The sequence below is a fragment of the Castor canadensis genome, chromosome 4 (assembly GCF_047511655.1).
Source record: "Castor canadensis chromosome 4, mCasCan1.hap1v2, whole genome shotgun sequence".
Classification (NCBI taxonomy): domain Eukaryota; kingdom Metazoa; phylum Chordata; class Mammalia; order Rodentia; family Castoridae; genus Castor; species Castor canadensis.
In genome coordinates this window covers 47,328,976-47,352,427 of record NC_133389.1, presented here as the reverse complement: position 1 = coordinate 47,352,427, position 23,452 = coordinate 47,328,976, and the positions used below count along the sequence as shown (strand labels likewise).

Genomic DNA, 23,452 nt, shown 5'->3' with positions numbered 1-23,452 from the left:
TAATTTATCCAGTCAAGAAATAAAAAATAGCTTAGAATTCAATAATGATTAACTTTCAAAATGATCACACATTTCTACTGTGTAGTTCATATATCCCTGAGATTATAGGCTAACTTCTTTCTGGCAATCTGAGAGCTACCTCTTTTTAAAAAGCTGTTGATGGCAGCAATCAGTGCTATCATTTAACCTGTTATCTCCTCAGAGATGATTTTCTGAGGAACAAAGTGGTTTAAATAACTTATTTCAGTCAAATAATTTATTTCCCCACTCATCCAATGGCACACTCAACTCAAATAGATTTATTTTTATTCCTCAGTCTGTTTTTCTGCTTTAAAGGGAAGGATCAAAAGTTATTAATGTGCCTCATTTGATGATCATTGAAAACTTTTTTACAACCTGCTATAACTTAAATATTTGTGCCCCCAAAATCATTTGCTGAAATCCTGGCCCCCTATGATGATGATATTAAGAGGTGAAGCCTTTGGGAAGGGATCAGGTCATGAGAATGGGGCCATCATAAATGGGATAACTGCCTTACTTACAAATGTCCCAGAGAGCTCCTTTGCCCCTTCCACTATGTGAGAACACAGCAGGAAGGCATCATCTATGCAAGAAAATATAAGCCTTCACCAGACACTGAATTTATTGGCACTTTGATCTTGGACTTCCCATCCTCCATGCTGTTCTAGCTTATGGCATTTTTGTTATAGCAGCCCAAACTAAATACAACACAACCTTGCTGGTCTCAAAAACCAATGCAAGACGTGTAAATTCAAATCTGTTTAGGAAGTGGCTATTAGCTATAATGTGGTGAATTTGTAGAAAAGATTGGCATTTTATAAATAGAAAAATATCTTAATTAAATCATACAACAGCTCTGTTTGCAAATTTAAATGTTAGGGGTGAACACAATACAAGAATTTACTTGCCTGTGCCCTACTGATTAATATTGTTAATCTACATGGTACAGCTCTCTGACCTAGATGAAGTTTATGTAAATATAGTTCACATAAAGAGATAAACCAGCATATCACGCAATCTCACTTTCTGAATCAAAAGTTTGAGAATGAGTGAACTTTTTTGTTATAATATTATATATTATGCACTAGATGATCGCCTATATTTTGAGTACTATTACCAAGTTATCAGCATGAAATCCTATCTGGGAAAGACTTTAACACTTTTTCAACACATTTCAATATTTCAGTATTTAATTATATCCAATTAAGTGGCTTTTCTTTATATATAATCTAATTCTTCCAGACTTTAGAGTTATCAGCTATATTGAGATATAATTCACATACTATATAATTGATCCATTAATGTTTTGAAGAACCATCAGACTGCTTTCCAAAATGGCTGAATTATTATACAATTCTACCAGTAATACATGAATGTTGTAGTTTCTCCACATTTTTGCCAGTACTTGTTGTCTGTCTTTTACTTTTAGCAGGAGTATGTGTGATACCTCATTGTGATTTGATTTGCATTCCCTTGAGGACTAGCAATGTTAAACATCTTTTCATGTGCTTACTGACATTTGTGTCCTTCTTTGGAAAAACGTCTACCCAGATCCTTTGTCATTTTTAATTTGGTTGTTTGTTTTTCATTGTTGATTTTTAAATGTTCTTTATATATTCCAGATATAAATCTCTTATAAAGTACATAATTTGTAAATATTTTCCCCACCCTTTGTCTTTTCATTTTCTTTATAGTGTCTTGAAACACAAAAGCTTTTAACTTTGATGAAGTCTAATTTATCTAAATTTTCTCCTGTTGTTTGTGCTTTTGGTGTTGGAGTTAAAGAACTATTGTTCATTTCAAGGTCCAAAAGAATTACACATGCTTTCTCCTAAGAGTTGTATAGTTTTGTGTTCTTACATTTAAGTCTTTAATCCATTTTGATGTTTTTAATATGTGCCAAGAAATAAGGGAAAAAAATTGTTCTTTTGCATGTGGAATTCTATTTGTCACAGCATAATTTATGGAAAAAATATTCTTTCACTATTGAATTGTCTTGGAAACCTTGTTAAAAATCAATTGACCATAAATGTGAGGATTTATTCTGGGACTCTCAATTCTAATCCATGGATTTACATATCTATCTTATGCCAATACCCTATTATTGATTATTGTGTTCTTTAAATAAGTTTTGAAATTGGTAAATGTGATTCCTCCAAGTTTGTTCAACATTTTCAATACTTTTTTAAAGCTGTTCTATGTCTCTAACACTTCAATATGAATTTTTGAATCAGTTTGTTGATATTGACAAAAATGGGAAAGTTTATTTTTAAATAGCTGGTTGCTATTTATAATGGTCATTTTGTTGGTAGAATAATTTATAAATTAATTTGGAGAGTTATTACCATTATAACAATATTAAATCTTCTAATTCATGACGACTGGGTATCTTTCCATTTTGTTGGTTTTCTTTCATTTCCTTAAATGTTTTATAGTGGTAAGAGTATAAGTTCTGAATTACTTTTGCTAAATATATTCCTAATTTTGTATTTTATTCTTTTAATGCACTATAAATAAGATTAGTTTCTTGATTATATTTCATACTGTTCATTGCTAGTGTGTTGAAATACAAGTGATTATTGCAACTGATTATTTCCTGCCACTTTGTTGAAGTCACTTATTCCAATATATTTCTTATGGATTCTTTAGGATTTTCTACATACAAGATTATGTCACCAGCAAACAGCGATGTTTTTCTTTTTGTTCAATCTAGATACCAGAATTTACTTTTTACCATATAATTAATATTCCAGTTTTGAAGACTCTTCTTATTTATTCATTCAGTTTTAAATGTAAATAATAATTATATATATATTTCTGGGTCACAATTTGATGTTTTTATCTGTGTACACATTGTAGAAAGATTCATTTGAGCTGATTAACATATCCATCACCTCACCAACTTATCATTTTTTGTAATGAGAAGTTTAAAAATCTACTATTTAGCAATTTTGAAATACATAATATATTATATTTGACTATGGTCCTCTTGTAGTATAACATATCACTAAGAATTATTCCTTTAGTCTAATTGAAATTTATTACCTTGATCAACATCTTCACTTTCCTTAACTCTGCCCCCAGACTCTGGTTACCATGTTTGTACTTTCTGTTACTATGACAAGACTTTTTTCTAAAATGACCAAAGAACAAGGACAATATTCAAGGAACATGCCAGAAATTTTTACTACATTTAAATTACTTAGATATTTGAATAGAAAAAAATTATATCTACACTGTCAGGCCTGTGGTTTCCTACATTATGTTTTTTAATTAATGTATTTAATTTTTAGAGTAGCTTTCAGTTTCCAGAAAGATTAAGTGGAAAGTGCAGAGCTCCCATATGTGTATATCCCCATACTACCCACTGTCTATCAGGTACAACTTCCTTCACTTTGACATTGTACATCATAGCGGAACATCTGTTACAACCGATGAACCTACATTGACACATTATCATTCAATGTGGACTTGTAGCTTACATTAGGATTCACATTCTATGTGTTTGAACAAACAGACGATACGATGATGTGTATCTGCCATTAAAGTATCATACAAAGTAGTTTCACTGCCCTGAAAGTCCTCCCTACATTCACTATGGCAACCTCTGTTCCTTTCACTGGCTCCATAGTTTTGTCTTTTCCTGAATATCATGCATTGGCATCTTACAGAATACAGCCTTTCCAGATTGGTTGTTGTCATTTAGTTATATGTATTTAAGTTTCCCCCAAGTTTTTTCATGCTTGAAAGCTCATTTACTTACAGTATTAAATAATATTCCATTGATGTACCACTCTTTATCTGTTTACCTAATGAAGGGCATCTTGATTGCTTCTAAGTTTTAGAAATTATGAATAAAGCTGATATAAACATCTAAGTACAATTTTTGTAGATACCACTTTTCAATTCATTTAGGTAAATATCAAGGAGCATGATTGCTGAATTGTATAGCAAGAGTGTGTTTAGTTTTATAGGAAACTGCCAAACTGTCTTCCAAAGTGGCTGTACCATTTTGCATTTCCACCAGCAACGAATGAGACTTCCCTTTGCTTCACATTCTCATCAGTATTTGATGTTGTCAGTGTTCCAGATTTTGGCCATTCTAAGAGGTGTGTAGTGGTATCTTAAGTGTTGTTTTAATTTTAAGTTCTCTAATGACATCTGATGTTGAACATCTCTTAATATGCTTACTTGAATCTGTATCTTCGGTGGAGAAGTGCCCCTTGAGCTCTCTTGCTCATTGCTTTTTAATGGTGTAGTTCATTTTATTAATGTTGAGTTTGAAAGACTCATTGTATATTTTGAATATCAGTTCTTTATCAGATGTGTCTTATTCAAATATTCTTTCCTTGTCTATAGCTTGACTTTTCTTCTCCTGACATTGGCTTTTATTTTTTTTTGAAGTCTTATTTTGTTTTTTTATTTTTTTAATTTCTTTTATTCTTATGTGTATACAATGTTTGGGTCATTTCTCCTCTCTTCCCCTGCTCCCTCCCTTTCCCCCCGGCTCCTCCCTCTCCTCCACTATGCCTTTGATACCGGGCAGAAACTATTTTGCCCTTATCTCTAATTTTGTTGAAGAGAGAATATAAGCAATAATAGGAAGGGCCAAGGGTTTTTGCTAGCTGAGATAAGGATAGCTATATAGGGAGATTACTCGCATTGCTTTCCTGTACATATGTGTTACCTTCTAAATGAATTCTTCCTGAACTAACCTTTTCTCTAGTTCCTGGACCCCTTCTCCAATTGGCCTCTGTCGCTTTAAAGTTTCTGCATTAGTTTCTTTGCATCGAGGACATCAAATGCTACCTTGTTTTTTTTTTTTTTTTTTGGATTTTTTGCCTATCCTCATACCTCCCTTGTGTGCTCCTGCCTCATCATGTGATCAAAGTCCAATCCCCTCGTTGTGTTTGCCCTTGATCTAAAGTCTGCATATGAGGGAGAACATACGATTTCTGATATTCTGGGCCTGGCTAACCTCGCTCAGGATGATGTTTTCCAGTTTTATCCATTTACCTGCAAATGATGATATTTCATTCTTCTTCATGGGCTGAGTAGTATTCCATTGTGTATAAATATCACATTTTCTTAATCCATTCATCAATAGTGGGGCATCTTGGCTGTTTCCATAACTTGGCTATTATGAATAGCGCTGCAATAAACAGGTGTGCAAGTGCCTTTGGAGTAACCTGTAACCTGTGTCACATTCTTTTGGGTATATCCCCAAGAGTGGTATTGCTGGATCATATGGCAGATCTATGTTTAGATTTTTAAGAAGCCTACAAATTTTTTTCCAGAGTGGTTGTACTAGTTTGCATTCCCACCAGCAGTGTACAAGGGTTCCTTTTTCCCCACATCCTCGCCAACACCTGTTGTTGGTGGTGTTTCTAATGATGGCTATTCTAACAGGGGTGAAGTGGAATCTTAGTGTGGTTTTGATTTGCATTTCCTTAATGGCTAGGGATGGTGAGCATTTTTTCATGTGTGTTTTGGCCATTTGAATTTCTTCTTTTGAGAAGGTTCTGTTTAGTTTACTTGCCCATTTCTTTATTGGTTCATTAATTTTGGAAGAGTTCAGTTTTTTGAGTTCCCTATATATTCTGGTTATCAGTCCTTTCTGACATTGGTTTTTAAGAGCAGTTTTTAATTGTAATAAACTTCAGCTTACCAATAATTTCTTTTACCTATATTCTCTGGTAAGTTTACGATAACCTTGGAAATAAGTATTAATAATCCATTTCACAAACAGGAAAACTTAGCCTCAAAGAGCTCAACATCAGGGAGTTAAAAATCCACAGCCTCAATAGAGCTTGGGAATCAGGCTGTTTGCCTGAATATTTTAACAGGTTTCATTGTTATATTTTCATACATATGTACAGAATTTTTTGACAATATTTTCTTGCAACCTTCTCTTTCCATCCTCTCCCTTCCTGCTTATACCTACCTCCTAAACAGTACCTGTTGCTCTGAACATAATGGAATAGTTCCCACATCTGAGCATATGTGATATGGGGACCCAGTTTGGGGTCTCTGATAGGGGATACTAACATTCTTTTTTGGTTGTAGCATTTTGTGAAGAAAAAAACAACAACAAAATATCCCATCAACATTATCTCTACTTCATTATAATTAGCTTTTGCTTTTCTGTCTAATGGCCTGATTACTTGCCCCTTTCTAATGGGTTTCTAGCTATTTTCACAGCTTAAAGCTCTGTTTGTTTATGTCCGTACTTAAGTTGCAGGTGATAATTGCTTCTTCATCAGTTTTTTGCTACTTGCTGTCTAAGACATTTCCAAATTTCTCTGAGATTTTCTTCCACTGCTTTCTCTTTGAGTAGTTCAAATTCCATTTAGGGAAATGTCTTCTTAACCACTTACTCTATTCTAGGTACCAATGCTTTCTTAAAGAAGTCTTTATTTTCATTCATTCAACAGCGAATGATCAAATATATGAGTCATTTCTTCTTTGGCCCAGGATTTTTGGGTTTGAACTAAAAAAAGGGGTACTCTACACTTGAGCCATGCTTCCAGCTTTGGCTAGATTAAATGATCAATTTACCAAACATATTACATTTACCTTCTCTCTAAGTGACAGGCATTGAACAGCATGTTATAAACATAGCAGTAAATACTCAAATATGGTGAGTATGTTAGTCTGCATTTTATTGATGGGACAAAATACCTGAGAAAATCAATTTACAAGTAGGAAAGGTTTATTTTAGCTCATGGTTTCAGAGGCTTCACACCATGGTTGCTTGATGCTATTGCTTTTGTGCCTGTTGTAAGATACAGCAGAAAAATGTGGCAGATAAGCTGTTCACCTCATGGTGGCTGAGAAGCAAAGATCAAGAGAGATGAAGGGGTCAGTGTCTCAATATACCCCTCAAGGATACACTCCCAATGACTTAACTTCCTTTTACTAATCAACACCTCTTAAATGTTTACCAGGTCCCACCTCCCAATTGTACCATAGTCTGGGGACCAAGTCTTTATTACATAGGCCTTTGAGAGACTTTTCAGATCCAAATGATAACAGTCACTAACTTAGTTTAGTGTGGGGGAGATCAATATGATACCAGCCTATTAGTCACAGAAGTAAATTAGTAATTACAAATTATAACTGCTATGAAGGAAAAGTAAAAGGTACATTGTAAGCAAATCTATCCTGGGAAGCTAACAGATAAGCAGATCAGGAAAGTCACCAAAGAGATGGTGATGTTGAGCCTGAGAACTGAAGTGTAAGTAGGAGCTAGATGAAGAGAAGGGGGCAAGATCTTCCAAGCAGAAGAAATGGCACTTAGAATGACATTGATATTTAATTCTAAGTTTTATGCTAGTCATAATATTTGCAAACCAAGTATAAAACTTATTTTTCACTATTGCTGACTGAGGAAGTTGTTGGATGTCTTTTGGCTATAATATATTAAGAGTAAATATTTGATTTAAAATATTTAAATAAATTTAATTCCTTTAAAATAAAGGAATACAGGGATTAAAAGATGGCCAGAGTATCTTAACCCTTAAGTTCTTCCTAGACTGCTTGTTTCCTGATAAAATGGCACCAGGGTGTCTTGATCAGTTTGCCACAATTAATCAAAAAATCATTTGTTTTCTTATCTTTTACTATTGCTTATCCCATAACTGAAATTCTCTTGCCCTCTGTCATTCCACTATTCTCTGGTTCTTGAGATTAGTGGTTCTTGAGCCTGGCTACTTACAGAATAACTTTGGCCATCTTGTAACTGTAGGATCCCCCCAACTAACTCCAGAATTAATGAACTGAAATATCCCAAGGTGAGACCCAAAAAATTAATAACAAAAAATTAGAAAAAGCTTCTTTGGTGATTATGATCTTTAAAAAAATCCTAATCCATTACTAGCTGTGTGTAGCAAGTTGCCCCATGATTCAATTTGCTCAAATATAAAATGGGACTCATAATAGTACCTGTATTATAGGGTTGTTATCACTACAAAAAAGTGTAGATAATTCTGACTTCATGTAACATATTTTCATAGGAAATACAGTCATTGAAGAAAATGGCTGCTCTAGGGACTTTAGAACTCAGGGTTGTCCCAGAGGTAGACGGGCTTCCTCTGAGTCATCTCTGGCTCTGATTTATGAGGTCACTTTGTGAGCTCTCTACCACTGCAGAAGTAAATGTGGCATGATGGATATCAGCTATATCCTGTTGCATGCCCTCTTCTGAAGTTCTGTCTTCCATCTCCTTGATGAGCCTGTCACACCTTAGATACTGTTTTTCCTGGGACAGGGGAAGGACTGTAACTCAGGGTGACCAATCAGAATATTTATTTACATGGGTACAGAAACTGGTACATAGGTTACCTGGTTTATCCAGAGGGATAAATCATTTTTAGTAATTGATATAGGCACCAGAGGAGAAAGAGTCTTTTGCTATCAACAAAGATGATAAAAGCCTGGAATTTCCCATGGATATATTCACTGTCAAATGTAGGAGCCTGCTGAGCATGACGGTGTACAAAGAAAGGAACGCCAAGAGAAGAAGCCAGAGATGATGAAAAGAATCCTGAATATTGATCTAGTCACTTCTGAAACCACTGTGGGCTTCCAGGGGCTATGCCGAGAAGTTTCTCATCAAATCAATCAATCTATCATCTATTTATCTATCTATCTATCTATCTATCTATCTATCTATCTATCTATCTATCATCATCATCATCTATCATCTACCTACCTATCTATCATCTATCTATGATCTATTAGTGTACTAGAGATAGGTTTCTCTCACTTAAAATCCTGAGCTCTGCATCATAAATTTGGATGTTTTCTTCACAAATTAGTGATCAATGTAGCTTATCCCAGGGCACTATGAAGCTGCATTTGAAACCCAAGGAAAGAAGATGAGGCTTTCACTCTGTAGCAACCCAAAGAAATAGAAGTATAGATGGGAGATAGAGGTGGGTGGGATCTTGGTTTAGCCCTCTTTTATTATGATTATGAAATATTAAATGCACCAGCACATTTATAGTGATTGAGTTAGAAGAATTTATCAAAAAATAGGGTTAAAATTGATTTACTCTCTGAACTGCTCGGAAAATTTGGTGTTCCCCAGATATGATCCTAGATTTATGTGGGTTTTTTTTCCTTCCATTAAGTGAACAGTTTTAATAAAAACTGCTGTTCCCACACTTCAGTAAGGGCTTTTGTCTTATATTAAGCTTTACAATATTGAGTTCCATTGCAAATAGAACTCTATCCAAAGCTACACCAAATGTAAACTGGAATACAGTTATAAACAGCATTAAAAATTAATGAAAAATCAGTCTCACAGATGTGGAACAACAAAGAAGTAGATGAAAAGAAAAAGTAATTATGGTATGCTACTTTTGGTTAGGACTTAGGTAATTATTCTGTATTTGAAACTTAGATTACACACAAATGTAATCATCTATAGATTTACTAACGTACATTTTTCATGTCAAACTAGTAAGGGCTCCAAAATGGAAAGGTTGGAGCTGGAAAAGAGTGAAGGGGAAAAGGCAAATTTGATCCACATGGAAACCAAGGTGTAGGAGAAAATTAGCTTTTATTGTAATATCTATCATTAAATAGGTGCACACAAGCCAAGGCTACCTTTATTTAGTTATAATACAAAGAGATAGATATGAACCCAATATAGCTCCAGTTTGATTACTCATAGAAGAATATGATAAAAGAAAAGAGTTGTTAGTGGATGAAAAGAGCAGCATTTTAGAGCTAGAAGGAAACTTCAACAACTCTTATCATAGCTTCATTACATTTTAGTTTGGAAGACACATTTTGGTGGCTGAGCATGGTTGGGCCAAAGCAACATACCACCCGTGAGAGTTCCCTTGATGCTAGTTAACAATTTATTTCCTTCTCTGAAATACTCATCTATTAGGAATAGTATACCTACCAGGTGAAGCTCTTATATCTGACGCATTCTCAGAATCCCTGACACAGGGACTCTGCCAGTGCTGGGGCTATCTATTCCGATTGTGCATTCTGGAACTGGGGAAATGACCACAGACCTACTCTGAGATGTACCTGTACTAGAACTCCACCAATCACCTGACTTCCATATGTCATGTAAGGTGTCAGAAAATGATACCTCACAGTGTGGTGCTTAGACATACAGAGTTGAAGAAAAAGTTAACAGAATCAAGGTACCTTTGACTTTTCCCTTGTTTATCCCTCAAGTGCAGGCAGGGAATCTGTTCCATGAGTTCCCTTATTTGAGTCTTCCAAAAGAAAAGGAATTGTCTTAAACTCCCTCCCTAAGACTATCTCAGCAGATATTTAGGAAAGATTAGCCATCAGAGAAGAGAAGATTAAAAGTCCTCTCAACATCCAGACAGGATTTTCATCAGTTCTTCTGAGGCAACTGGGAGACTTTTGCATACTTTCATTCTTTATTTGAAGTGAAGTTCTGCCCCTCAACCTTCACCTTCCCTTAACTTGTGGTTACTTGCTCCTTTTCCTTCTCCCTATAAACAAAGCTATTTAAGCTTAAACCATTTGGCCCCTCCTTTGAGTTTTTTATTTCATATACATGTTAATTAGTTGGTTATGCTTTTCTCTTGCAAATGTATCTTTTGTTATGGGGGCTTTAGTCTTGACCCTTTATGATGGGCAGGAAAGGGTCCATTCCTTTTGCTCCCATCTTGTCCCTATTCTGCTAGTGATGCTTTGGGCCTCCTGAAATTAGGGTCAATTCATGCCATGAGTTCAGTTAAATTCTACAGGAGCACAGCAAAAAGGCAAGAAGTCTGAGGAGGGCTAATAGGCAATGGGAAGAGATATAAAAAACAGGGAAGATTTACTCATTTCCCCAGGACACCTTATTAGTTCTCAGAACTGTTGGGGAGCAGCTTGCTCCAAAGCAGGCATAAATATCGTGGCCATAGAAGAGACCTTTTTTTATATATGGACATAAGAATGTGGCCTGCTAGGATCCGAGGAGACAGTCAGAATCTGGTGGCTCTTTGCAATCTGCTACGATCTCTGAAAACCTTGGATCTGGACACCTCATACTAAGCCAGGAAGATGAAATAATACCCTGCCACAATTCCCCTCTCTCTGGCATTCTTTCCCATCTCTGCAGTCTTTGGTCATATGGTCAAAAATGATTTTTATAGTTACTCAGAGAAAACAAATACATATATATACATGTATATATATCAATATATGCATATATTCTGAATTTGTTACTAAGTTATAAGAGCCGACTGCATAGAAGACAACACAATTTTTTGAAGTTAATATAGTGAGTCACGTAGTAGCACTACCCACTGCGCACACACAAGAATGGAACCACCCAAAAGATCCCTAAAATCAACACTGAATATGTAAGAATTTCAGATGCTAAAAATACACCTGAGATCTCATTTTTTTCTTAATCAAAAATTGCTTCGGGGAAGAATGCTCTTTGCCTTCTGAAACTCAACTTCAGCCAAGTGAACTTGGCATCTTGGCAGAAATCAAGGGTAACATGACTCTTGCCAACTGTAAACAGAGATCATGAAATTTAAATGTAAGAGATATGGGCGGAGGGGACTGCCTACTTGTTGCTGTGAATTAAAAAAAAGACTATGCTACTGAAATTTCAATGGGTAGTTCCACAGTAGAATTAGAATTTTTTTCTGACTTTTTTCAAATACATTTGAAAATGTTAGCTGATGTAAAACATTTCAGGAGAATAGAATTAAAACCTATGAAACTGCCCCATTACAACTGATTTTTCATTTCAGTATATCACAATTTTCCCATCAATTCTGGATTTCTTATAACTCTTCATATTTCTTCCGAAACTATTGCATCTTGCCTTTTAGATATGGATTTTGGATTATAGTTATGGCATTTCCTTAAGATGTTTTAGGTTATCAAACATACTACCTTATCTTCAAAGCAAACCAGGGATCTGTATCTAATTTTCTGCCAGTGCTACAGTGATGGACTTCTGATTTCTGCTGATTATTGAATTGCTTCAGGGATGGATCTAAAATGCAAGCACTGGCCCTTAATGTCGATCATAAAATTCTGAGTCCAAAATTCTGAGGCAATTTCATTGTTTGCAGTGTATTTCTGGCAGTGTGATTATAAGCAGCCTAACTACTTTATGGATTTGTCTGTCTCCTGAGCAAACTTAAAAGAAGGCTTCGTAAAGCCTACATTGGTTTATTGAGTGAGTGAAAACTCACTGCTACTCTGGTTATCTGTTACTAGATAGTCATATAGCTGAACAGAGTTTTCAAATTGAAATTTTTCCTTAGTGATTCTAAATGTGTCTTTTTAGCTAATTATTATATAATAGGTCATATTGAAACCAATGGGATTGTTTTATGCCTGTTGTTAAGTATATTTCATACCATAAATTGTAAAATCACATGAGCTTAATTTATATAAATAAATGATTCACAATAAATTAGTTATAAAGTAATTTGAAAATTTTTCATAGGACCATAAAATATATAAGGACTTATACCTACTACTTTTCAGTTGCAAGAAACTATTAATTGCAACTTTGCCCATGGGGTACTTGATAAACATTCTAGAACTCTACATTTTTTGTGATATTTTTATTAAGAGTATGTTTATGCATCTTCCACAAGTACTAGGCTCATGGCAGAGCCCCAGTATCGGGAGGTGGGCAACTGTTCTCTGTATTGTCTCCTTGCTGAATAGCTCTGAACCATTTTTGATGTCAACTTCTGGCCTTCTTGATTTTTTGAAAATTAAATGAGGATAGTTCTCTTTTCATCAAGACTCTTCACTGAATATGCAGCCAGAAGCCACCCACATAACAATTAAATGTCATTTGAATAGAAGAAAATGACACTTGCACAGGATATATTTTGTTCTTTCCTTGAGATGGGGCCAAACAAATCAAAAGATTCCTGAGGAGATAGCTGTCAATGTTGTCGTTAACTCTACCCTCACATTTTTAATTACCAGCTTTTAAAAATCACAAATAGTTTATGTATATTTTTCACTGGGGGTTACAGATGGGCAATCCCGAGTGAGTTAAATGTTCCAAAAAACAAAACCTCTCTAGAAGAGCGACACTGAGAAAATAAGAGAGATGAGGGCTCTGTGTAATAGAATAGAAGTTTAACCTATAAAGTAAGATTTTTGTTACAGAAAAAATCCTGAATATTACATTGCACTACAAGTGAAATACATTATCACTAAAATACTACATGATGAGGTTTGCAAAGGTTTGCGCTCTACAATGGAAAATGAGACAATGGATTCTCATAAGATATTCTGATAGAAACATCATTTTCACGGCTATGGAAGCTGGGAGTGGGGGTTGATATATGAGAGATATCACTAAGAGAGGAGGCATACATACAATTCTTTTTCATGATTTCTAATTTTTTTTTTTTGGTGGGACTGGGGTTTCAACTCAGGGCTTTGTGCTTACAAAGCAGGTGCTCTGCCATATTAAGTCACATGACTTCTAATTTGACATTTTTAAATTATATTAAGGAAATCTTACCCATTGTGGTCCATTGGAAAGATATTGTTCCACTAACATGGTAATAATTAATTAAATGATTTCTGGGTTATGCATTAAGGCTGTAACTGTTTAGCATTAGTGACTCAAAAGTTGTTTAGTTTAATCCTTGGAAACTGTCAACACAAAATACTTGTGCAAAACTCACAAAGAGACCTACAAGGTAGTGACTATACCAAAGAGCCCATTCTTTATGCGTCCTGAATAAGCCATAGCTAATCTTTCTGGAATCTCTCCCTATTTTTTTCCCCACTGCTCTATTTGTTAGGGGTCTGTTAGTTCCACTTGCTCTAACCCTGACCCTCTTGTGGGTACCAGTAGGGAAGGAGGCATGCAGGAAAACAAATGGTTCACTCAATAAGAGATGTAGCTAAAAGGTTAAGAAATAGTAGAGTGATTAATTCTGTTGGATTAGTACAGAAAAACTACTTTTAGCATCACATATAAAGCACAATAAAACTTTTAGTATTCTGTGACTGGGAAAAACAACAGACAGAAAATTTTATGAAAATTGAGGTGCTTCTGGTTTTGTTTTCAAGTTTTTACTTTAATCTGTGATGAATGAGATGCCATGCAACTTTCCCCCAAACATTTTGGTTGCTTGATATATTCTTGAAAGATATATTTGAAAAGAAAGCCACAGAATGAGCTGTTTCCAAAGACACTGGTTTTATACTACTGAAATTTCTTTTGAGGACTGGGGCTGTTACAACAGTATGTTTTTCTCTGAGCAGAAACATATCCTTGTTTCTAGTGATGCATCTGGTTGCTAGACTTCTTGACCAGGTTTTGGACTAGTTGTGTTCAAGCCACTTTGGGGAGTGAATGGACAATTCCCTGTCTTGAGCACTTTGGGACTTTAAGGGATATGGCAGAAGGAAATAAACCCAGGAAGAGAGGAAAGGGGAGAGTATTGTGGAGAAAAGTAGTTCTCAAGAATCATGCTTTAACAGGAAATCAATGTGAGTCAATGCCCTGTATAGCTATCCTTATCTCAACCAGCAAAAACCCTTGTTCCTTCCTATTATTGCTTATACTCTCTCTACAACAAAATTAGAGATAAGGACAAAATAGTTTCTGCTGGGTATTGAGGGGGGGAGCGGGAGGGGGTGGAGTGGGTGGTAAGGGAGGGGGTGGGGGCAGGGGGGAGAAATGAACCAAGCCTTGTATGCACATATGAATAATAAAAGAAAAATGAAAAAAAAATAAAAATAAAAAAAAAAAAAAAAAAAAAGAATCATGCTTTAGTGCCAATTTTGTTACTCACTGGCAAAGCACATTTAAGCGTTCAGTCGTTTCTCTGGAAAATTCGGTGACTGGGACCAGATGATGCTATGGCATTTGAAAGAGTTTATTTTTATAAGGAAAATTAGGATTTGGACTAGGTGGTATTACATGCCAAACCAATACTCCTTAACAAGACTTAATTTGTCACTTCCATGAATAATTTAGTGAGTGAAGTCTTTACAGTCATACTCAAAGTCCACACTAATGACCTGGTAATTATTTTAATCGATTTTCAATGAACTGTTTAGTACTCTGTTGGCATACCAATAAAGAAAGAAACACCGTGAGAACAGTTTCTGTGCCTCATATTTATATCTTTCTGTTACAATTCTGAATGGAAATTGGTATATTCAGATAAATATTTCTGTGTGTTTTACTAGAATTATCTCTGAACATATGTAGCATCTTTGGAAGTTCTAATTTGGATTGGAGTGAGCAGAGGAAAAAATAATAATATAGCATATAGAATTTTGAAGCTGATGGGATTTTGGATGAATTTTAATGTAATTCATCCCTATATAGAAACTCTCAGATATGTGAACAAAGATTTTGCAATGATATTTGAGCAGTTAGGTGAATGAATTAGAGCAACATATATAAATATAAATAAATCTAAAAAACATTTAATTGAATGAAGAAGCATGTTGAAAAGGGGAATGCAGAGATAGATACCTTGTATATGAGGCTATGAATGTGAGAAAGGAAAATGTGCATGTGTTAAAATTTATAGACAGATGCACAAGAACACAGTGATAAACATCAATAGGATGGTGGTTAAGTCAGGAAGGCAAGAAGGAAGGTATAGAAAAGGGAGAAGAAAGGTGACTAGAATCTAGAGATGTTAATCAACTCACTTATGGACACAAAGGAAGTTAGAAGTCAGGACTTAGGCTCAGTACTTTCCTTCTGCTACAAAAATATGACCTCTAAAATGGAGAGCTTCTGAGATTTTATTTTTTAAGTTCTCCTTTAGTCACAAAATGAGAGTGGGGTATCCGGTCAATACTAAACACATCATTCCTAGAACACTCTGGACCATTGTTCACAGCGAAGTTACTAGTCTAGGAAGTGGGCGACTAGCCCAAGCTTAGTCAGTGAACAGTTACTTGTTTTGGAATTTGGCATTTTGAGACCTGGATTTTAGGTCTGAATGATATCATACAAAACTTAGAAGCTGTTTTCCACCTTTTCTAGGAATGATAAGTCTAGTGCTAACCAGATAACCTTCCAAGGGATCAAAATGAAAGATAACTTTGTAAGACTGAAGTTTCTGGTGCAACTTAGTAGACAGTGTGGGAGAGGAGGAGCATCCTGCAAAAGAAATAGAGGCATGAGGACAGAACCCCAAAGAAGGGTAAGGGTGAACTAAGACAATAGCATTACTGTGTACCCCAACCATATTTGGAGGGCAAAGGCATTCAATTGTATTAGTATATTTAAAAAAATCTATTTAAAGATCTGAAAGTTTTTAATACCAAGAAAAAATTATCCTTGCCAGATTCAGACAAAATTAGATCCAGGAAATAATGGAGGGCTCATGCCTGCCTGTCTGAGATAAGAACTGTCTCTAAGAATTTCTCAAAACCCCACCAGAAATTCCTTCAAGCTATGCAAATGTTGCACCCCAAGCTTTGCATAGCTTGCAAATTCACATTTTTTTGTAATGAAGTTTATTTTTAACATTCTTCAAGACTACAGCAATTCGGATGAGATGCTGTGGACAGAACACTTGCTTGACAACAGCACCTCCACCAATGAGCTGATGTCAACTTCTGCCTTGAATCTCTAAGACCAATGAACTCTGTAACCAAAGGGCTTATGCTAATGTTTCCTTTTTGCTGGTAAAAGCTTCCCCTTGCCTCAATCTCGTTGAAAACATACATACTTAGTTATGGCATTTGTATTTCCACTGTAATGTTATTCTGAAGTAAATTCAATCAATCATTTGAGAGTCTATTTGTTATTTGTTTGACAAAAGGATCCACTCTATTGGAAAGCTTGGTTGATGAACATTATTCAATATCAGAAGATCTCAAGCAACTTGAAAGACATTACTCCTTTACTTCTGGGAAATGAGACAAAAGGAGACAGATCTCAATAAATACAGGAAACTGAAATGCCTTGGGTAGAGATTAACACAAAGGCCCACATTTAAGAAAATGGGGTACAACAGTGACCAGTGGAAAGCAGGAGTGTGGTTCATTTGATTAAAAGATGTTTGCCCCACTCAGCAAAATCAGGAGAAGCGTTTCAGATGAGTGACTTTTTAAAGAAAAGCAATTTTCTTCCTCTGAGAGTATGACTGGCAATACACATATCCTTTCATCCTTTCATGTTAAAAGTGGCTTTGTTGTAGTTCAGGTGTACAAGATACCCTGAAAGAAAATATAATTTCAAATCAGCAGCATCACAGTCAGGATGAACAGCCTGACTTTGGAGGAAAAGAATACATCCTCTTATTAGAAAGACCCAGGATATTGCACCAATCCAGGCCAGAAGCAAGAGTTGAGATGATAAAAACATGCTTCAATGTAGAGAGAGAACAAATTTGAAAACAAAAGCAATATGAAGTCTTCCTAGAAAACACAAGAAGTGCATAGGCCAGTTTGTGAAATCCAGAGTCAGTTATCAGAGAGGAAACAATACAGGTAGCTTCCCTTCGTCTCAGATCATAAGCTTGCAGCTACTAAACTTTGCTTTCTTACTTGCAAATGCAGAAAGTTAAGATACAGTCAAGACTAATGATGTTTGTTGTACTTTTTAAGAAGAAAAAAATACAGAAAAGTAGTCATCTGTTTTGGTAATCTTGATATTGATAGCAGCTTGTAGCATTTGATTAAAATCCTGACATGCAGAAAGTTCACACCACTGACCAAAAAGAACACAGTTCTCAGGCAAAGTATGTTTGGGATGAGAGTCCTATAGAACACAACAATGAGTTTGGAAAAGGTGAGACTCTAGATCTGGTTGAACAATTTATTTGCTAAGTCATTTTTTCTTCCTTCCTTCCTTCCTTCCTGTTTTATTTTTGTGGTACTGAGGATCTAGTCCAGGGCCTCATTTTTAACACATGCTTTACCACTAAGCTACAACCTTAGCCCAAGATAAGATTACAGCTATATGATTCTTTCATAGGCTATTGATCATATCTCACAGGAAAATAATTGCTTCTAACTCCAAATCCTAAAGTAAATTCAGACATCAGTATTTATTTGGTACAAACCAGATAGGAATTGAAATCAAGGGAAAATGTCTATTTAGAAATATGAAAGGAAAGTCAAAATTTCTGAGGTTAAATATTACATATAAAAACATCAGTAAATAGCTAAAATTATTGCTTTTAAATTAAAATGCTTAGAGCTTGTTCAGAAATATTTGTATAATACAGGATAGCTCTATGAAATTATCAGTTTGAAATAGTTGAAACTGAATTTGATTCTGGAAAATCTCAGAAAAAGAAGCACTATAAACTATTAGGTGGGATTTGTATTGAATTTCTTTATTTAAAAAAATATATATCTAACTCTACTACTTGATAGGAAATTTTAATAGACATGCATATTTCTCACACAAGTTACATACAAGAATTATATATATGTTGTAAAAGGAACATAGAGTAAACGCTATGGTTCAGATAAGAGTGATTTAGGTTGTCTTTTTCATGAAGTGGTTTTTGAAAAATGAGGTTTCATTCTCCATGAAAAAGAACAGATTCTGTGATGGAAGAAGGGTGAGCTTCATGATATAGCTAGGGTGAGTGAGCATAGGTTGAGGATGCAAGTCCTACTTGTTAATATAATTCCTATATGAAAATTTCTAAGGAGACCCAATGGATGACTTAGGCATGCTGACTTCTTTGACCCTAGGAATATTCAAACACACTCTGGCTGGGATGTTGGAAAACTGACATAAACATTATTTGGCCAGTCACACAATACTAATGAGCACCTGCCACATGTTAGTTTCCATGCTGTAGAACCTGTGGGATGCTGAGGTAAGTCAGTGAGGTTAATGGACCTGTGGGAGTGGTCAAAGAGAGTAAAATTTGACCTAGGCTCTAACAGGTGAGAGAAAAACATCCCAGGCTCCCGAAACTGTACGCACAGAGTCAGCAAAGGTCTTGATTTAGTAGAGAGAGGTGAAAGATAAGGATACAATCTACCCTGTAGGCCATGGGGAGAAACTTTTGTTAAACAGAATGAGGTATCATTGAGCAACTTTGAACAAGGGAATGATATATATGTATACATACATATATATATATATATGTATATAAGTGATGGCTGAGTTTGGTGTCTGTTGCTATGACTGAATACCATTAGTTGACTAATGTATAAAGACTACAGGTTTATCAAGCTCATAAATTTCAAAGAATGTGAAGTTTAAGGTCAGGCAGGGATATCTGGTGAGGTCCTTTTTTAGTGTTGTGGACTGCAGAGTCTGAGGGAGCACAGGACATCACATGCCACAAGGACTGAGTGTTCTAGCTCAGGTCTCTTCTCTTCTTATAAAGGCACAGTCTCATTGGATTAGTGTCCCATCCTTATAGCTTCATTTATCCTTAATTATTTCCCTCCAAAGTTCCTGCTTCTAAATACCATAGATTAAGTTTCCACCCTCTTCATGCTTCATAATGAGGATACAATTTAGTATGAATTTTGGTGGGGGCATTCATACCACAGCAGGTGGTACGTAATTCTTTTCTAAATCCAAGTTTTGACTCTGTCAGGACAGGGTCTCACTTCTATCTTACTGTGTATATAAAGCAGTTACACACCATGCATTTTGCTATTTGTTATATTTGGCAGGAAAAGTCTACCTAGAGAAAGAGCACCAAATTGCACATTTAAACAGTAGCTAGGAGGAGGGGGAACTATTTTTACTCTTTATCCTAAATTGGCCCTCCTGGCTTGGTCTTTTATGTAAGCTCACCCTCCCTCCTCCACCCCTGCTCCACTCCTTCTAGCACTTCTATCTGGTTAGCAGTTCTACCACTGACCACTGACTGGGTTCTTTCTCTTGGTCCCAACTCATTATTTTGCCCCATATTGGAGGGCCTGTCTCTTTTCTGACACAATAGACTGTGCTTTTTTACTAACCTCTTGGCTTAGACCCAGGATCATTTTCTCCCTTACTATCATGGGACTACAGTCTCTTAGAGAAAAAGGATTATATCTGGCTCACTGTTATATCCCTACATTCACCACAATGCTTGGCATCTCTCATTGTTAAGTTTTTGAGATATACTGTTGAGTGAATGAATACCTGACCTTAGAGGCAGCCTGCAGAGACATGAGATGCCACTGGAAAATGACCCCCCTTTCTGTCCTAGATCTTATCATTCTCCTTCCATCTTCTATATTGGCAACCAGACTGGTTCTGTGCCAGTTAGATTCTTCTAACTCCTTTGTATCAAAGCTGGAACTGATCCTCTTTTCTTTTTCCTAAAGCAGCTGAGGCACAAGATTGGACACAATTCAGTCTCCATGAATTGTGGCTGGGTCTTAATTGTGACAACTCTGTCTACAGATGTTCTGCCTGGTTTCTGGGCTAATAAGAACAGGTTGCAGTCATTGCGCACTTCTGCTCACCAGGCACCATGCTGAGAGCTTTGTGAGCATGGCCTCCTTTAATCTTCACTGCCACCCTATGTGGGAAATATACCCTCATTTTATAGATGAAAAAACTGAGTCTTAGAAAGGCTCAAGGTCACAGAGCTAAAAATAGGACAATTGAGCTCTTCATGATCCTTCTGAATGGAAAACTTGTACTCTTAACAACTACAAAAATGTTCATAAAATTCCTAATAACATCAACAAAACACAAAGAAATGAGTCCTTTAGTAGATTATACATTGAAAATGAGAAGTGTTGCACAACTGTCTATTGCATGATTGGACAACTTTTACTTTCTTTGTCATGCATTCTTTTCCTTCATGTCTAAAAGAATTTGTTTTCATAGTGAGAGTATTAGAGGATACTGGGGAGGAGGGAAAGAAGAAAAGAATGATAGACGGTGAATAATATTGAAATACATCACATCTGTGTAGGAACAAGACACAGTGAAATTCACTGAAAATTGCAGAACAATGTGGGATGGGGGAAAGGGTAATGAAAAATAAGAGAGAGGGTTAGACTGATTAAAGTACAATAAATTTTCAGGTAAAATAACAAGGCAAAGCCACACAGCAATGAATAAAGGACAGAAATGTAGAATAGGTCATGTTACGGAGAGGTCAGCAGGAGAGGAAGGTAAACAAAGAAGATAAAGGAGGGTGAATGATGTATTTTCTATACAAGTATGAGTATGGAACACTGAAACCTTGACATTGAATGTCGAAGTCATTTAAGAAGAGGGAGGGGGAAGAGGGAGAGTAATGGAGAGGATGAACCTAACTGGGGTACATTGTATACATATATGGAAATGTCACAATGAATCCCACCCCTGTACAACTATTATAAACTAATAAAATTTTTTTCAAGTGTGTCTGCATAATCTTAACATATCACATTGTAGAATTATAAAACATTTCATTTTAATAGAAAAGTCTGAAGAAAACAAAGGAGGCTTCAAAAATAGTCCACGTCTTAGATTTTAAAAGCCTGTATTAAAGGTGTGATGAGAACCTGAGAGTTCTCAAATGAAATGTATGTGAGATCAAAACCGCTCTAATCTTAAAGACCTGAAGTAGGTACAGAAAGTTTCAGGAACCAAATTCTGCCCTGCTCATCTTACAGTGTTCTTTGTGTAGAGATTCTAAAGTAGCCAAAAGACAGATTTTTCAATTTTTAAATTAACATCAAAGCACATATTCAGATATTTTCTGATTTAAAGAGATTGTCTTTAGAAATGCCTGATGTACATGGTGTTATATAAACACATACAGAATACCTAGGTAACCATCTATCTAGGAAACTACAGAATATAACATGGGACACTGGCCTAGCATGAGGCACAAGTCCAGATGAGTGTGTTCGTGAAGAATTACACAGCTTTTCTACAGTGAAATCGTTATCTAGAAAAGAATGCTGAGTTTACGGCTTTTGCTTGTTGTCATGAGTAGCTTGGGAAATAAGATACTGTTCATTTAAAATATATTGTGATCCTAAGAAAGCACTTCTAGCAAGTTACAAAAATATTTAAGAAAATAAATGGTAAATATTTTACTAACCAATCTTAACTAAGGAAAATAATTTTCCAATGCTTGGGAAAATGATGAACCCAAATTAAGTTTCCAAAGTGCAGCAGAAGTTACACATCTGTGTAATTGTATGCTACTTCATTTACCCATTTCAGGGACTTAAAGACATCTGTACTGGTACTGTAGCATTTATTATATGTCCATCTTATCCACTGCTTTGGTTAGGAGACTCTTTGGGGGTTCATAAGGAATGTGAAGACCTAGATATGGATCATTTTTGAAACCTCTTAGCTTTGTATCTAGAGGCAAGCCGCTTACATTTCGTCAATTTTTCATTTGTAGAAGAGGGATAATAATCGTCACTTTTTCCCCTCACACAGGCAAGCCATAGGTAGAGACTGGATCTCACAGCAGCAAAATCAAAGTTCAAGTCTGAGCTTCCCCTATGCACCAAGGCTTAGAGATGTGAGGCCTTGGATAAATTCCTTATCCCCTGGAGCCTTAGTTTCCTCATCTGTACACTTAGAATATCTCCTACTAGTAAGATGTCATGAGTTTAGAGAAAATTTATGTAAACATGTGGTACTTACTAAATGCTCTAGAATGGTAGGTATTAATGCTTATGGACACATTTTGTGAACTGCATTTTATTTACAGGGCACTGCTATGTGACTTGACTGCTTCGTAAGATTTCATATAGTTAGCTCCTGACAGACTAAACCACATTTCTCCCATGTAGTAGTCTGTATATAAGAATATATTTTCTCTTATGTATTGGAATCTTGTTTTGATACTCTTCTTAGGAAATTTACATGAGACAATGACTTTAGTAAATATCCCAACTATGAGATCTTTTTGATTCTCCTTTGCTGCATTTCAGTCTACAGTCTTGAGTGAGTTTTCAAACCATTTATTCTTTCATTTATTCATTCAACATATATTTACTGAAGTCTTACCATGTGACAGAATCTGTACTAGGAGCCCTTTCAGGAGAAATTAGCTTACATATTTTATCACAGAGGGGTTTCATTAAATATTATAGGTTATTATGCAAAATTAGTTCAGAAAAGTCATTGAGCTTATAGTAATTGTAATAGGAATTAAGAATATCTTGACAACATGTTATAGATTCTCTAGAAAATAATAAGTAATCTCTTCACTAAGGTTACTATATGTAGTAATTAAATTCATTTATCTGTCAAAATAAATCAAGAAATGGATTTAAAATGGAAGCAAATTTTATTTATTTTTAATTTTTTTATTATATTATTGTTGTACTGGGAGTACATTTCGATGTTTACAAAGGTTCTTACAATATATCATAATTGAATTCACTCCCACCATTATTCTCCTTTAACTCCCCTCCCCAAAAATCATATTTGTGACTCAGTATTGAAGTGTTGATCAGTATAGATTCTTAAGGGATTTTTTAAAAATCTAGAACAGCTTTAAAATGTGTCTCAAATGGAGACAATTAAGAAATT

At 35.5% G+C, this 23,452-nt stretch overlaps 1 protein-coding gene across 8 annotated transcripts in view; it reads right to left on the bottom strand.

Annotated features, from left to right (window-relative positions):
• Chst9 (carbohydrate sulfotransferase 9) overlaps nucleotides 1–23,452 on the bottom strand; it is a 257,514-nt gene that overhangs the window by 200,905 nt on the left and 33,157 nt on the right. The window lies entirely within an intron of this gene.